The sequence below is a fragment of the Pinus tabuliformis genome, chromosome 1_2 (genome assembly GCF_031772625.1).
Source record: "Pinus tabuliformis cultivar Carrire ecotype Pingquan chromosome 1_2, CPIR1, whole genome shotgun sequence".
Classification (NCBI taxonomy): domain Eukaryota; kingdom Viridiplantae; phylum Streptophyta; class Pinopsida; order Pinales; family Pinaceae; genus Pinus; species Pinus tabuliformis.
Window position 1 is genome coordinate 1,138,162,949 of NC_142298.1, and position 18,732 is coordinate 1,138,181,680.

Sequence of the window (18,732 nt, forward strand, 5' to 3'; positions counted from 1 at the left end):
CATACTTCATGAATCTCCTCGTCGTTGGTTGCTCAGCCTACCGACTGACAACATGCACTCACTTGAGCAGTTTTGTGATCTTATTGAAGACACTTTCTATCATTTTGATCTAGACCATCTTGACTGAAAACTATTACAGAAATAAAGGCTCCGTAAGAATCAGTTATTGATTTTTGGCAGCGCTTCTGTGACTTGTAGTTTCAAGCTCCGAGGAGCCAAATGAAATTTGCCTATCTTTGGGACCGGTTTGAGTATTGCCTCAATAAATCTGCCTGTCCCAAGAAGAAGCTTGAGATTAAGCCTCGCTCAACATTCTTCATTGATGGAGTTGTGAAATATCATGTGTATGTGGTCACTGTGTCAACTAAATGTCTGTCTTCCTCTCATTCAATAGCTCCACCACTGCCTAGTGGTGTTAAAGGTTGTGCTCACACACCTATTCATCTTTCACATTCTCCCAACATCACTTCACTCAATTTTCGCGCAGATTTGGTTGTGAGTCCTTCACGTTATCATATGCATTTTGTTCTACGACCTCCATCTTTGCACTCAAGTGTTCCTCCAGATGATGATATATTGTGTTCTTCCATTCCAGACTCTTCACTAGTTGTGAACAAGGAACAACCCATTGACGGAGTTAGTGTTACACAACCAACATGCATTGTCATTCATGAAGAGTATGAGTGGGAGCTTGAGCATCAACACTCGGCGAAGGAGGACTCCATTCAATCTGAGCCCCCTCCATTATTTCCTAACATCTTTGGTGAACTTTCCACCATGACTTTGCATGTGTGTCTTCATCCACAAATGAACCCATTGTTGATCACTCGTAGGATTCCCCGGATGATGGTCCATCATTCGAAAATGGAGAGGATAATTTATTCATTGAAACTCCACTTGATATTTCATCTATCTTTTCTGAAAACACAAAGGATGAGTTTGTTCACTTTTCATCTACCCCTCTGTTGATTCATCTGATCGTGAGGATGCCAATGAATTAATTTGTTTCCTAATTGTGGCGGTCATGATCCATTTACTCCTATATTTGATCACGATCATGAAGCTATCACAGTTGATATTTCAAAGCCACCGGCCTATGATTATCTACCTGATGATGAAGTTGAAACACCCAAGACTGTCGAGGCACTTCAGCTTGAGTTGATGGTTATGTCAGGTCCTCGTTCTCTTGGGGTTAGTCTCAGTTCCGATCATGAAACTGTTCAAGCAACCAAGGCCCCTCATCACTCATTTTTATGCATTGAATATCCATCTCACACATAGATCACACTTCCTCCACTCGAACTGCACAATCCCATTGCTCATGGATTGGAGGAATCTTACATTGCAAGCACTCGTGCGCGATGCAAATTATCTTTGTTTCTTTCATTTGCTTGCATGTCACAGTCAAGAGTGTGCTTATGCTTCAAAGTTGCACATAGTGTCACACAACACTATGATAAGTCCATAGACTGCTCATCATGCACTTGCACTTACCTATGTCATGTGGGCACTGTCAAACAGGAAGTGTGGTTGTCTTCATTTTTATATATTTCTTGCTTTCCGGTTCACACAAATGTGTTTCTCACAGACCAAGCATTCACCACCATGGGTCAACCAATGTGTTGGTGGCTGCATTGGAAATATCACTTCACGTGATCAAGCCCATGCACTGTTAGTGTAGGAGTAGGAGTAGTGTTTTCTTTCAATTATTTTTCTTGCATGCTTGTTTGCTTACTCGCTTTGTTTGTTTGTTTACTTGCTCACTTGCTTGTTTAATTGCTTTGCTTTGATTTTCGCTTATTCTCTTGCTTTGCTTTATTGTTTGTTAGTTTTCTTGTTTTGTTAGTAGGTTAGTTTTGTATGAAACTATGTATGACTCTTGAAACGAGTTGGGTGAAGTACAAGAGGGCTTGTACAACTATTGCTACTTGATTATTTGTCATCTTTCCTCTGTATGAAGAGTTTTTTACTTTTAGTCCATGATACATTGAAGGAAAATATGTATTGATCAAAGTGAACCTTGGTGAAAACACAAAGCTTGCGCACTAACTAGTGTCACCTTCTCTAGTCGGTTGTTTTTGGGTTAACCCTTGTCAACGCAGTCAATTAGAGTAAGGTGAGGGAGGAAACCTTAGCAGGCACATTAGAGATACAATAAACTACTTCTCTGCTGGAACAACCTCTTCTTCTCTCAATAATTCGAGATCCCTTTTTCGCCTCTAAAATAAATGAGTTCTATGCACAGTTGAAAGAAAATGAAAAATGACAAAATGGAAAGTCAAAAAAAGAAAAATGAATAAGGCGAAATAAGAGAATGCTTCTTGTGCAGGGAGGTGTTGCAAGTAACTCCGCCGGGGTACTAACCAAGATCGTTGGCAACAGAGCCATGCTTGTGTTCCTATGTGACTCAACCGGGGTACTGTTTAGGCCTCTTGGCAGTGGAGCAACACCAGAGATGAAACTAAGACTTTGACGACTATACTACTTGTGCACCTATATAGCCCTCAACCCCAATCGAAACAAATTTCTTGAATTGGCTTTCATTATGTGTCAATCGACCAAGATCTTGGCAGATGCTACATCTTATAATCACGCTAGTGTGAAACCAATATGAGCTGAGAATTGAACAATAATTACTGAGGTGTTAGACTTTATTTTCACGAACAAGGTCCATTCAGAGCGTTGAAGTTCTACTAGTGTGTCGCCAAGTGTTGTAGCAACTACAGCCACCCTCTAAAATTTGTCCTTAGCCTGCTTTGGAGCCTCCATACCAACCTTTCACAAAACCTTGTCTTACTTCATCAAGTACACAAGCTTCAGTGTTTTTCATGCACAAAGGTAGCCTGTCGAGCATAGCTTGATGCATTCCCCTCATAGGCTATCCACCTGGACTTGGTCCAACTGCAAGCTGAGCAACTTCCCCATGAAATTTGCGCATTTCTGGAGGGAAACCAACCTTCCCTCTAGAAATTGCATAATTCTATCTGGCAGCCTGCTGGGCTCCAGGAATTGCGCAATTCTGCTAGCCAACACTCCCAGCAGAAATTGCGCAAATTTCCCCAGCAGGGTTGCTTAGCCCAGAATTTGCACAAATTTGGGTAGTAGTTAGTTGCTCTACCAAGAAATTGCACAAACCACCTGCACAGTCAACCCATCTCCTATTCAAAAATGCACATTTTTCTCAAGCGGTTGAGCAGTTGCATGCATGAGCAGTCCAGTTGACCAATTCCACCCAGGACCAAACTTGACTTGCATGCATGCATGACTTTCTCTTCTCATAATAGAAAAAGTAAACATGCAAAAGGTATCCCATGATTTAGGGAGCTATTTTTAGCAGATGGAGGTTACATGCAAAGCTATTTTAGAAACTTCCCTCCAAGTGTCGCTTTTTCCTAGATTTGCGCATGCACGTCATGAGCCCAAACTTATTTATTCGGCACATCAGAGCTCATTATTTCATATATAACTTGTATCTCTGACATCCCATAGCACATCCAGGACTCTTCGACACATCTGGCTCAGCTATTCACGGGTAAGTGGCCTCAACTTGTCCTTTTCAACATTTTTGTCACTTTTTGTGTATTCGCTTGTGCGAGTGCTATTTTCTTGATTTCTTTGAACGCTTGTTGTCGTTTACATTTGTACTATCTTTTCCTAGCACTGTTTCACTTTTCATTGCTAGCTCAATGTTGTCGCATGCATGAAACTTTTTTTCATGAACAGTCGTTGATTCGGTGACTCGCCTCACCCACATGCATGTTGATCTATTTACTAAATCTTTCATTCATGTTTGCATGCATTTTCAATAACTTCTACTTTCACTTAGTGTCTCCAAGCATTGACTGTCTAATTTTCTTTCATTTGCCTGTCAGCGAGTCGGGCTAACCTTGGCCCGGACTCTGCCTTCACTGAGACTACATTACACAATCTGGGGAAGGAAGGCTCTGCCTTACTCTCCAAAAATGCGCATTTTTTCCTAGCACTTCCTTCTAGGATTATTTTGTGCATTTATGAGGGGCAGTGACTACTAGCCCAGAAAATTGTGCAATGTAGTCCCTGAGCATGTAGTCACTCCCAACTAGAATTGCGCATTGCGCAATCCCATCAGCCAGTAGCCAGTCTGGATTGCGCATTTCACAGATCCAGCAACCATTCCTACCTCCTAGATTGCCCAGAATACCTTTGGTGTAATTCTGGAAGCTAGTCACCCAACCTCCTAGAAGAAATTATGCAATCTTGCCCATCAGTTTCCCAGGTATGTGTTGTGTCATTCCCCGAAGTTGCTTTGTTTTCACTGACAGATTTCTTTCCATGCATGTTTCTTGTCTCCAGATCTTTCAGGTGTTCATCTGTCTCAATGGCTTCCAAGAGAACAAGATCTCAGGACACTAATGGAAATGCAGCTGGAGCAGCAATTGAGCAAGTGTCCTCTAGTCTGCTGATCTACAAAGATACAAAGTTGTATCTAGAAAAGGACATCAAACTGAAGTGGCAAGAGGTCAATGAAACATTTGCAGGAACTTTTTGGGAACACCTTGAATACCATCAAGTGTACATGAACATTCACAAGTCCAGCTTATACCGAATTACATGCAGATATCTCGCGTTCCCATACGCGGACCTGATACACAGGATCATCTCTCACACTGATCTCGAGACGATGACCTTGAGAAGTCTCAATGGGACAAATATTGTGACCTTCTGGGAATGATATTACAATGAGATGTATCAGATGTCAAGGCCCATGACTATCATGGAGACTCCATTCATCTTACCCAACAATAGTGCTAACTCCAAGAGACATTATGAAGAGTTGGGTAAAGGAGCTAGCTCGATTTAGGTTGACACCCAACCAAGTCTACAAGACAAAGATACTAAGGAAGGTGTACTAATACTTGATCATATTTTCTTGTCGAATGTATGGCCAAGCAAGCACAGAAACCTTCCCTCAAATCTGGGTGGTTGCACTGGACCAATTAGCTAGAGAAGGAAAACCATGTAATTGGTCTGGCATATTGGCTCAGCAACTGAAGGAGCAAGTAATGGAGGCTCAACAATCACCCAGAGGTATGCATGCAGAGATTTACATGTCCATCTACATCCTAGATGAAGTCTCTGCCTGATAGGAGTTCTCGGGCTTGGAGTGGGCATGGTCACCAATGGAGACTGTTGTGAACACATATTTCAAGTTGTTGTCCAATTGCAGCTTCAAAGGAGTAATCACACATCTATATGATCATTTTGTCACCCCTGTGTACAAGATGATATTTGAACAAGATCCACCCTGCATGTCAAAGGAAGAAATGGAGGCATTGATAGGTATTACAGATTGGTATGACTCACAATCCGGCACTTTCATTTGAATGTTCAGTGTGGAGAAGCCTCCACATATTCTACCAAATTTTTCCTTCGATGTACTTGTCATGAAGGAAGTAGCATATCACATCTCGACAGGATTGATAGCTAGACTACATCGGAAGAAGAAAGCACCCTGGACCACTCTTCCATTGCAGATTGGGTTATATGAGATTCAGAGTATCAAGCAAGCGGATGTCGAAGAAGATGTGATGAAGAAGTACCCATTCGAACTCCAAAGCTACAATCTGTATGATCCACATTGCATTGTGAAGGATCACCACACGAGAGTTCAGTTCAACTAGATCTATGGGGATTTTCATTGGATCGAGGAGGACCCATGGAGATATTTCTATAGTTTCTCCAGACTCAATGAACCGGTCGGATTCGCTATGGAGTGGTTAGTTGATCCGGATTTAAATAGGAACGCAATAAAATACAGACATAATCATAAAGACAGATATGCAGTGGAAATAATACTTCATTCAATTACTGTAAAATACTAAAATATGCTTACAACCAGAAATGGAAATAAACCAGCTAGGGCGATGGTAGCTTATCTCTGAGAAGAGATGTGTGGCTACATGCCTCTAAACAGCTCTTAATTGTGTTACAATGAGGCTTGAAGGCCTATTTATTGTTGAGAAACAATGGAAAACCCTTCACATTCCAAAACCTAACCCTAGAAGATGAAACGCCAAATTGTCGGCCGTATTTTTGGGTAAGTTGGTACATCAACTTCCCGGGGTCGCGAATTGGTCGTATTATATCCATTTGACGTGCATGATAGCCCGTTGGAAATATCTCTCTGAGGACTATGACAAAAAAGATGAATTTTTGGCAGAAAAATAGTTGGCGGTATATTTCCCAAAAAATGTCGTTTAGGGCCTCAAAACGGCTCCGGAAGTTTAGGACCCGAAAAACTGCTAAAAATAGTAAACTGCGCTATAATTAAGGAAACTAAAAAACTGAAAGGAACAGTTGTGGGGGTCCAGATGGGATAGGTGGGTGGCCACCAACATCCACCTAGATAATTCCTCCCCCCTAGGAAGCAATGGTCCCCATTGCGTTGAGTTCCTCCCTGAGATGAGGAAGCTTCTGCTGAGCTGGGTCTCTGGTGAGCTGTTCTGCAATATTTGATGTGTCCAGAAATGGTGGGAAGCATGGTCGACGATGGTCCACATTGATCACTTGGTGCAAGCGAAGGGATGGAGGAATGTTGTGCTTCAAAGCATTGTTCCCATAGCCTTGGTACTGGTGTAAGGACCATGTCGGAGTGGTCTGAGCTTCTGATGGATTCTAGTAAGGCGTTCTTTTTGTTGATGCAGCCAAACTTTGTTGCCCACCTGAGACTTGTGTGGTACCCCTGTGGGTGAGGAGAAGTTGTTCCTATGTTTTTTCATGACCGTATCCCTTTGCTGCTGCTACATGGATGAACCCTTCGCAGGGGTCATGGATGTAGCAACGATCTTCCCCTTACTTTGGGAGTGAATCAGACAGAAAATGAATTTCATAGTCTGGGAGATTAGCTTGTTGCCTTTCTTGGCAGTGATCAAAGAGGTGGCAGTAGGTGGGGCTACCTTCGGTATCCTGTATAATGAATTATCCAAAGAAATAATGATAGTGCGAGGCCTTGACCCATACACAACATGTCGCCTCCACAAGTATGGCTGGCCTAGTAGTACATCACAAACATCCATAGGTGTAACATCACACAATACCTCATGTGTGAAGGGATTGATGCTGTAGGGAAGGTGACATTGTTGGCGAACTTTGAGATCTCGTCCTTCGTGAAGCCACCCGATACTGTACGGTTGTGGGTGTGGTGTAGTTGGTAGGCCCAACTGCTTCACGACCTCTGCTGAAATGAGGTTTTTTTGGCTGCCACTGTCGAAAATGAATTGCAGCAGCGAACCCCTCACCCACATCTGTGAGTGGAAAAGACGTTCCCCCTCCTCTGGATATTGGTGGTGGAAACAGTGGCGCTGGGCTCCGCATCAATGATCTGCTTCCCTTAGCCATTCCCCTTGTCAGGTTCTGGCTCAAGGTCGAAACATGCATCTGATTAGGAAGCCTTCAACTCGGCCACCAACGACTGCTTGGTCCGACACTCACCTGTGTTATGAGTGGGACTCTTGTGGAACTCACACCAATTTCCTGTGTCCTTCTTCGGCTTCATGGTGGTGTTCTTTTCTTGTGCCTTCGAGGGGTTGTCTTGGGTCACCCTGCCTTGGCTTTGTCCTTTGGGCTTCGGATTTGTAGATCCAAAGTCTCACTTCCTGTTTGAAATTTTGCTTGATTTTGACAACATATCGGTATGCTATGCCGAGTGAGGAGATGTTCAAGAACTCCATCTCTTCCTGGATGTATCTGTGTAGGCAGCCACGGTATTTGAGTACCAGATGCAGCTCAGAATCTTTGATACCCAATTGTGTTCGAAGGGTATGAAAAATGTTTGTGAACTCCAGCACATCTTGGTCTCGTCCCTGTCGCAGTGTGGTCCATTTGATGTATTTTTCCTCATAGCTTTTGATGGGGTAGCACTGCTCCTTGATGGCATCCCAAAAGTCATTCCAAGTGGGTGCGGCTGAAAACAATGAGCATGTACTTTAATCCTTCTGCTCGCAGTAGGTTTCCCACCAGTTCTTGACGTGGGGGGCTGCTTTGAGAAGAGCGAAAACAATATTTTCCCGGCTTGAACATTCATGAACAGAAAAATACCCATCTAGCAGATTTAACCATTTATCTACAACATCTGCATCTATTTGACCCTTGAAGATGGGGATTTCAAAATTAACTTGTACCTTAAAGGGTGTGGCATTTCCAGAGTAGCTGTTGGAAGCCGATGCGTCACCTCTGGGTAGCCGCTGAAGGATTTGGGCAAAGTTGTCCATCATCGCGTTCCTTTGTCGCTCGAGGGCTTCTTCGAGCAAGATTTTGATAGGATCTCCTACCCCCTCATTTTTCTTCTCATTCGCCATGGGAGGTCGTCGAGATTTGCAAGGCTGGTCTTGCAAAGGTTCGACCAGTTCAAAGCCCTAACTCCTTATATCTCGACCTCATTGAGGACATGCAAAGAAAAACAGAGAAAAAGCAGATCGCTCTGATACCACTAATCCAGATTTAAACAGGAACACAATAAAATACAGGCATAATCATAAAGACAGATATGCAATAGAAATAATACTTCATTTCATTACTGTAAAATACTGAAATATGCTTACAACTAGAAATGGAAATAAACCAGCTAGGGCGATGGTAGCTTATCTCTGAGAAGAGGTGTGTGGCTACATGCCTCTGAACTGTTCTCAACTGTGTTACAATGAGGCTCAAAGGCCTATTTATTGTTGAGAAACAATGGAAAACCCTTCACATTCCAAAACCTAACCCTAGAAGATGAAACGCCAAATTGTGGGCCCCGTTTTTGGGTAAGTTGGTACATCAACTTCCCGGGGTCGCGAATTGGTTGTATTATCTTCGTTTGACGTGCATGATAGCCTGTTGGAAAGATCTCTTTGAGGACTATGACGGAAAAGATGATTTTTTGATAGAAAAATCACTGGCGGTAGATTTCCCAAAAAACATCGTTTAGGGCCTCAAAATAGCTCCAGAAGTTTAGGACCCGAAAAACTGCTAAAAATAGTAAACTGCACTATAATTAAGGAAACTGCAAAACTGAAAGGGACAATTGTGGGGATCCAGGGGATAGGTGGGTGGCCACCAACATCCACCTGGATCATTAGCAAAGTAGTGTGAAGCAGCATCACGGAGAGCACCAATAGTAGCAGCATTGGCAGCAAAGCCAAGCATACCAGTGCGTGACAAAGGGAAGAGGAAGATTGTCAATTGCATGGAGGAGGAGCAAATCTCCAAGTTTAGAGAGAATCCACTTGTAGAGAATGCAGTTATGGCTATAGAGGTAAAGAGGTAGCAATGCGACAAGCGAATAGTGTGAAGGCAGAAGGACAAGAAGAGAATGGAAGAAGCAGAGAAGGAGTAGCATGAGCTAAGGGAGCAACTCCGAAAGAAACAAGAGCTGCGAAAATAGGAGAGGGAATCACAACAACAACATATATAGCAAGGGGCGCAACATGTGCAAGCAGATGAATCAGCGCTCATACAAGTAGTTAATTAATTTGAATAGTTGGCATCAAACGAATAGGGTGAACCATCGCAAGGACAAGACTTTTCTCATGAGATAGAACAGGCACTTCAATAGTTGGATGCAGACATGGAGCAATAAGAGTTGGAACAGGACACTGACCTCATGCCTCACCACAGAGAGTCGACTCACCCGCTTCAATCCATCCAGAAGAGGAGAAAGTCTTAGATGACTAAGGAGGCATGAAGATCCTTGGTGATCAGTCGGAAGAATAGATGCACAACATCTCGTTTGATGAATCCCAACATAGAGTAGTGCAGTCTCGCAGAGTGTCAACTCCGGAGGATCAAACATCTCCTACACAAGTTGAAGAATGAGTAATCGTGACTGCTGTATGTAAGCATACAGCTGCCTTGGTTTATACAACCAGAGTGTATGTTAAAGCCACTAGCTCAAGTGTTCACTTCCTAATAGCTGAGAATGAGCGAATGGAAAAGGAACTACAAACGGCCAAGCAAGGAGGAGACTCGGTGACAATGTCTGCCTGAGTTGAATTGAAGAAGGCAATACTAGATGAATTATTGTCCCTTAACATAGTTATGCGAGCATTGTACTCCATTTTGGTACCTTGCACAATGCAGTCGTCCATCTCAACGAATGGCAGCAACAATGTGCTAGAAGAGCACGCATCTTGACGAACGTGCATGTTGTTGTTTATGACATGCAAACATGGATGATGAAGTACAAGGGAGCCCCACTTCACTTGCCTAAGATGATGAGGGTCAATGCGGTTGAGTTGAAGGCACATATCTAGAGTCAAATCCAGAATTATGAAGAGCTCCCGCAGTTCATCACTAGCATACAGGCCTCTCATGCACAAGTATTCAAGAGTATGGATGTTATGGTACACACACATGTGATCCCATCAATTGAGACTCTCACCTAGGTGAAGACAAAGAAGCAGGTTTGACTAGAGCTTGACTGGTACTTCGATGAGTTGATGCGCATCGCCACCAACCCAAACTTGCCTATCAATGCAAACATCATGCACAAGTATGTTGTTGGTCCGGCCACATTGAAGACAATGATGCGCATGCTTTAAGACAAGTTAGACAGAGGAGCCCGAGCAATGTACCCGGCTGCTATGGAGGCAAAGGTCAGGTTTCATATGGATGTCACTGTGGAACACATGGACACTATCAGGGACTACAGAGATTGGCATCAATATGTTACTGTTGATCAGCATGAGGATGTTGAGCAATTGGACTTCTATAGTTGTCTAAGTCAGAGTGATGTCTAGTTTGGCTTGCTCAAGCCATTGTGTTCACATGGGTATATGTGCATTGTAATGTTGAGTCATATCAAGTGTAAATCAAGTGTCAATAGTGGATGTAACAGTCATAGAGTAGGTGAAGAGTCATGAGGGTAGTTGAACAGTCACAAAGGGGAATGTTAAGGGCCTCCTCACCCTTTGCTATAAATAGTCCCTCATAACTCATTGCATAGGCTTTTTGTCAGCCACGCTTCCAATATTTGGAGGAGCAGGCGGATGTGGCTGTAACGTTCCACTATTGGGGCTAAAAGGTTTACATGGATGTATTGTATGATTGGAACTTACACTTCTTTATATAATAAGAGCCAGCACATTTTCATGCATATGTTGTTATTGTAGTTGGACTGTTCTAGTTGCTATAGAAATTTATTTTGTTTAACTTACGTAGTTGTGTATGACACTTTTATATGAAATTATATGAATCTTGTTACATATGTGTTGTTTTTTTAACCATAACTTTGGATCGCTGGACTAACCTGCTTTCCGGCTTGTGATGCATCTTCGCTCGTATGTTCCCTTCCTAGCTAAGTACACTTACAAGTTTCCAAGGGGCGGACTCATCTCAACCCATGTGTGTCAGTAACCTCTCATGTACCTTCCTTGACTCACCGCAGTGGTCACACCCTTGCTACCAACAAAGTTATCTTACTTGTCTCTATGCGACATCGTGGTCAAGGCATTACTTTATGACCCACTGCTGGGACTCCTACACCAAACGATCTAAGGTATAATTGGGACTTCTTACCGGGGATATCCCCTTGACATGTTGGCGGGTCTAGCACCATCAAAGCCAACCAAGAAAACCTAGTGGTTCCATCTACATCATCTGGTCTGAAGATCCCTAAAGTTTATCAAAGGAAAAGTGCCCAACTTCATAAACCAGACCCGGTACTCCCTTTGAACTCACCTGTTGAAGTTGGATCTTTCCATGTTGCAACTCCACATTCCAAAACTTCCCCTATAGACACAGCTAAAACAGAGGACCCTAAGGGCAAAGAACCATAGGTGAAAAGCATACAGGAGGAGACACTACCTTCAAGAGTGGAAAAAGACATACCAAACCAACTAACAAGTTAAGATACAAGATCAAACTTAGAAATAATCGGGAGATGTCCAAGGAGGTAAATGACATTGACAACATGTCGCTTAAGGACCTCATTTTTAACAGGAAGAAGGCTATAGGCCCTAAGAAGAGCCAAAGTAGAGAAGCTGTGAAAAAGGGACCCATGGAGACAAGGCAAAGAAAAAAAGGAGATTGGAGAAGGTAGATGTATTTCTCAAGGCTACTAGTACCCTCAGCTAAGATGCTTGGGTATTGAAATTAGATTTTTTTCCTACCTATCTCATGAAACAAAGTTTTCACTTTATCCTTGGAAGTCGACCCTATATCTTTTGTATGCAACATAACAGTTGGGAGAGATGAAATTCCCATCGTCAACATTTTTAATAAGGTTGACAGAGCCACTATTAGCTATTTTGGGGTGAAAATTATGTATGCCAGTTGATAGAAACGATACATGGAAATGCTGACAGTTAGCCTATTAGAAATTTGAAGCAAAGAGGGAGTGTTGACATCTTCGTTGTCAGTGGTATTCAGACAAGTGAAAGTGTTGACCCTTTGTTTGTCAGCGATTTTGAAATCAGGCCGAAATGAAAATGCTAATAGTCAACATGTCAGAGAAAACCACAAACATAAAACCATTGAAGCCGACAACAAAAATATCAACATTTTTTCCATGAAATCTGAAGGAAATAGGGATGAATAGAAAATCGGTTTTGGAGGAGTTTTGAGGCTGATTTGCAGAGGGACCTGTTTTTCTAGCTAGGATGTTGAACCACCAGATAGGGACCTGTTTCTTTTTCCAAGGAAGATAGTTTGAGAGATATTTTACTTTACCTACATATCAACATATTTTCCTGTAGCTATTTTAGGAAAAATAGAATATATTAAAGTTTTATATTTTACATGCATGAACTTGAAAGATATTTTAGATATCTTATATTTTTGTAATTAATATGGAGACTATTATTTTGCAAACAATTTATGTAAGCTCTATAAAACAGTTTATGAAGAATGAAGAAGGGTTGGAATTTTATCAAAAAGAATATTTTGGATTATGATATATTTGAGCAGTCTTGAATGTATTTGTATTTTTTAACGAGAAATTTGTATGAAACTCATGTGTTGTAGTTCCCTGTCAGTCTTCCTTTATGAAGTACAAGATTTCTTCCATGTCAGAGAATGTTAGTTTCTAAGATTGGATTTCATTTATGCTTCTTTCTTGTATTATCAACCATTAGTATTTGTTATTTCAGTCAACTATAAACTTTGTCTCACTTCACTTTTCTTCTTCCAATTTCTCAAACAATCCAAGGATTTGCTGCTATCATGCTTTTTATGGCTTGCTCATTAGATATGTAACCTCACTTGTTTAAAACTAGACTCCATGCTCAATGGTATGTTTTGTAAATTGTCCAACCAATTTCATCCAATGATCTAAATCTAGCCACCGAACACAATTGCAGAAAACCTTCTACTACAGTGACCATATAGTAGTTGAGTTTTACGGAGAGATCCCTCTCTGGGTTGAGGGGTCAACTTTCAACCTAAAAGAGTTTCTGAGGTTACCTTAGGGTTTTTCCCATAGCCAGGGTTTTCCCTAAGTGATAACACCAGGCACATACATTACATTATTTAGGTGAAGATGGGAGCCTGGATCCCTCTTAAAGGTGACAATGCCAATCCCTTTGGTACTATATCTCCCATCATCTCCAAGCTCTATTGGTAATTGTAGGTCCTTCTCCTCTAGGTTGTTAGAGAACTCCTTATTTATTGTCATATGAAATGAAGCACTAGAGTCTAGGTACCACTCACTCCCTCTTAAGGTGCTTGACATGCAAGCAATGAAGGTGAAATCCAACTCAAATTGTGATGTGAGAGAATCTCCTCCTGGTCCTACTATAGGCTCTATACTAGATTTCTTGCTTGGTTGCATAGTGTCCATACTCATGGTAGTGAAAGCATTTAATTTTACTGAGGTATTTCTTCTTGCCATGGTTTTGGATGGATTCCTCCTCACCTTGAGCCTTATTTCCTTTGGAATTCTTTCCTATCCCAACTAGATCACATTCTTCTTCCTCATCATATCTAGATGAGACTCCATCTCTAGTGTTTCTTCTAATGTCCTCTTGCACCAAGTCAGACCAAAGTCTCTCCTAATTTGGGAGCTTGTCTCTTCCATTAACTGAATCCCGATAGTTGTTCCAAGATTTTAGAAGACCAAGGAATGCTAAGATCACAAGATCAGAGGGTGGCACAATCTCTCCTACTCCTCCAAGTTCATTTCTAACTTGAGTGAATCTGGATAGGTATTGAACAATGGTTTCATTTTTCTGCATTCGAATGTTCCTGAGCTTATGTTTCAATACCAGTTTCCTGGCACCATTGTTGCTTTCAAATAACTATGTGAGAGTTTTCCACATTGCATAAATAGTCTTCTTGCCATGCAAACTCGAAACCACATTGTCTCTAAGACCCTCCAAGATAATCTTCTTGGATTTTGTAGTATCTTTCTTCCACTAAGACAATTGTTTTTCCTCTTATGTTATTGGTTTTGGAATATCAGTTTATGTGTACTCCAATACTCCATTGTCATCCAGTACAAGTTCTAGTTTTTCTTTCCAAGCTATGAAATTTGAAGTTCCCTCCAATGCATACTCGAGCCTCAATCCATAGAAGGAAATTGTTCATACACCGAAGAAAATTCCTACACCACAAATATATTATTCGAAATTTCTTTGAGAGATGATCAAGAACCTGGTTTGTATGTAGTTTTCAGTAGCTCTGATACCATTTAGAAATAGCTCAAATTTTTTGTTGCTAATGAAATCAAATTGAGATCGATGGACACAATTTTTTTCTACTCAATCTACGGAATGGAAAACATACAATAGAAACACATGCAATCATTCAATCACAATGAACATAATATTTTTACTAGGGAACCCAACTGGGAAAACCCACCCCCTTTGTTTTGTATTATATCAAATGAGACAATGATCAATTACAGTAAAAAGTCCAATCCTTGAAGCTCAACCCGCACTACAATATCGATCTCTTGCTATGCTTACTCTGACAAACACTTAGCTAAAATATGCCTCAAGATTCCTCTTATTTCCTTATGTAATTCCTTCTGCTAAAGAATAGGAGGCTCCTATTTTCTTGTGTAATTCCTGAGGAAATTAGCTCACCTACTACATGCAAATACTCATAAAACAATGATTAAATTAATCTCGTTTTCCTCCACTCAACTAGGCAATTCAAATTACATGCATGACTAGGGATTCATTTAGTAAATTGACTAGTTAACTAAGAGATCAATGAGTTAACAACAATTACAACTACTCAACTGAACTCCTACTAACTTTATTCATAACTAGAGCACAGTTAACTAAGTTTCACTAACTATAATTCCACTAGGTTGCTAGATCTTAGCAATCAACACATGCACAACTCTACTTCTTGCTCACAAAATAAAATTTACTCAATTAACTGAATGAATTCGCTATGTCACTACTGCTAACTGAAACTCAAGTCATGTTTCTAATGTGGAAATTCGAATTTCTCCATTTGAATAAGTCACAAGTCAATTAATGAAGCCTTTTCTTGCCACAATTTAGCATACAAGATATAGGATCCATGCTAAGGAAAAACCCCATAACACGGGGAAAACCTGCACAATCCTCTTCTTATAGAATGATATCAAAATGAGACCTTAAAGACCCAAAGACTGAAGTCAAACCTCCTCCAAGCAGCAAGTCAGTCCTCACAAAAGATCTCCTTCAAAAGGGTCCAAGTCCACCAAAGTCAACTAGAGTTAAAGTCATTCCAAATAGTACAAGTCAAAGTCTCGACCACTTTTTCTAGGTATGCAACTTTAGTCTATTCTCTTCGGTCCTACAATTCACACATATTCTCATAATTCTCACACGTGTGAGCTAGATTAATAGATCATATTTTAGACTTCTACTTCTTCACTTAGATTATCTTCTTATTTCCTTGCCCTCGCTCTTGTTTATACATCTGTTCTTGGTGTAGATCAAATTTTTTTTTCTCCAAATGAATCGAACCTTTCTTCCCTTATATATCCTTCACAATAGGTCGAATAACCCTTCTTTTAGGCTGACTTGATCTTTACTTTGGTAGACTTCGTCTTGGAGGTCTCCTTGATTTTCTAGACTAAAAAATAAATTCTTTTATATGTTACAATTTTCCCAAATGGGTCTTATACAATTAATATTGACTCTCTTGACTCATGACAATTATTCTTATGACATGAAAAATCCTAGAAGCGTGAAGAACATGCTTAACCTAGTTGACCAATGAAATGAAGCATGAAACCCATGCTTGAAAATAATAAGTTTTCTTTCTTCTTTTTCTTTTTACATAAAATATGCAATGACAATTATGAAGAGTGAACCTAGTTACTTTTCCAACATTTGGATCACTTATTGGTTATACCATTATTGTATTTTATCACTCGAAAAACTTATTGCAGAAATCCCATCCATTGATCTTACTTATTGGATCTTGAGTCTAAACTTGCATGTATTATATAGATTGGTGTTTGGTGAGAAGGATGGCATCTTTACCCAATAGATAGTTCTTTCATTTCTTTATTACTTGAACAAAGCCATATAGCTTCTTATTATATGTAGAGTATTTTAGTACTACTCAATGGAATAACTTCAAATGATAGAATACTAGTATCACCCCTTGCATTAATATTGATTCTATAACATAACATCTAACATTAATTTCTACTCAAAAAGACTTTTATGAGTTAAGTAGCATTGGGGTTGGGTATCACTTAATCTTTTGCTTAGTTCTTCAAAGAATTTCTATTGAAATAGGTTGTTATACAATGAAGTGGTCACCACCACATTGAAAAATGATGCTATGAAACTTTCAAATGTTAGGTAGTTCCTCTACTAGAAACTCTAACCATAGGTCAATCAAGTGGTCATCGCCACATTAAAAAATGATGCTATGAAACTTTTAAATATTAGGTAGCTCCAACAAAACTCTTATCTCCTATGATATTAGTAGGAGTCAGCGATTTAAGAATGTCAACAATCTTTGGAATATCATCCTTCAACTAACCCCCACCAGTTAACTTTAAAACAACCATCCTCGCTATTTTGTCCCTATTATTCAACAAGCTCAACTTGCTCAAGCATGCCATGAACAATGATATGCCCCATTTTACTAACATTAATACATTACCATGATGAAACACATTTAAGAAGTGTGTTGTCATTACATAATAACCTTCAAGCAAAAAAAAAATCTCTCCAAGAAAAATGTGATATATCTATATATATATATATATATATATATATATATATAAAACAAGAAAAAAAACACATAAGGAAAATGCTGCCAAGAAGGAAAATGGTAGTGACTTAGTAAAAAAAAAAATTCATTTACTGTCATAGATGTATAAATTGAGAATAATTATGTTAGATCTTCTATAAAGTATCAATAATATCTTTAATTCATTAAACCAGTCATGATTTTTTCTATTTAATTTCACTATTTTAAAATATACATATTTTTTTAGTTTTCTAAATGATAAATTAAAGAGAGAAAGTATTTTAGACCTAATGTAATTTTTTGAAATATTAATACAAAGATCTACTCTATATATATATATGAAACTATATAGATATGTTCAATATTTTTAAAATATAAAAGTTATTAAAAAAACAAAAAAATTCACAAAGACAAAAACTCTATATTCTTGTAGTGTGACAAGTTTTATAGAAAACCTTTATAGCAAAACTCTAAATCTTATAAACAATATGGCATGTTTTCTTTCAAAGATTCGATGACAGGTTACTAGAGGTTAATTAAAAACCATGTCCCCATTTTTATGGGGCTATGCAAGAAATGAGTTTTCTAGTGAGGCGATGGTTTTTTAAGTGGAATTTTGTTTTTGTGGAATTTGATTTTTTTTTCAAAAATAAAAATATTAATGTGAGGTGGGAGTGTTTAAATAATTTTTTTTATGGTGACAATAGATTGAAATTATAAAAAAAAAAATTATTTGATAATCATATAAGAAAAGATAGAAAATAAATATAGTAAACGCATTTGGAACCAATTAATATGGTTAATTTTAAAGATAAAATTAAAAACTAAATCTCAACATCAATCCAATTAAATAGATAAGAGTTTCTATTAGTACAAATTTCCTCCAAATTTAATAAAAAATCATATGGGAACGTCCTCCCCCCAAACTAGGCTGCAAAAAATGATCAGGTTCATTCTTCAATGTGTGTAACATATACGCGATGCAAAATAAAATCTGACTTCTACTGGGGCGATTGTGGATTTCGAATCCCAACGGGTGTGCAGTACCAAACTCGTTGACAGTTCCTTTGTTTCTGTGAACTGGCAAGTAAAATCGATGTTCTCTGTTGTCAGAAAACTAAATAGCAAATACGAACAAAACATACTTGCGCATCCAGGGAATCGAACCCTGGTCAGTACCGTGGGAGGGTACTATGATACCACTACACCAGATGCGCTAGCTGTTAAACACATATATTATAAACATTTCTCTGAGTGATTTGGGACCGAGAGATTTATTATCTTGATACCTGCGCTTGGAAAAAGGTTTTCGTTTGTATTTGGTCTTCACTCGCTTTCCAAGTAAAAATTTCCATAATTTTTTTCAGTGGTAATAAATAATTGAGTCCAAAAGCTCATTCTACACTAAGTGTAATGTGTATGTGTAAATTTGTTAGTTTATCATTAAAGTTGAAATTTTATTAATGTCGATAAAAAAAAGTAAATAACTATACAAAACATTTAAATAATGTCTTTTTATAAAACATTTGCACATAGAAAAAATAGATCCTCTCAACTCATATTACA

The 18,732-nt window shown here is 39.4% G+C and overlaps 1 non-coding gene across 1 annotated transcript; it reads right to left on the reverse strand.

Annotated features, from left to right (window-relative positions):
* Nucleotides 1-18,312: 18,312 nt before the first annotated feature.
* On the reverse strand, nt 18,313-18,383 carry TRNAG-CCC (transfer RNA glycine (anticodon CCC)). The gene has a single exon. It is a non-coding gene; the product is annotated as a tRNA-Gly (tRNA).
* Between the last annotated feature and the right edge of the window lie 349 nt (nt 18,384-18,732).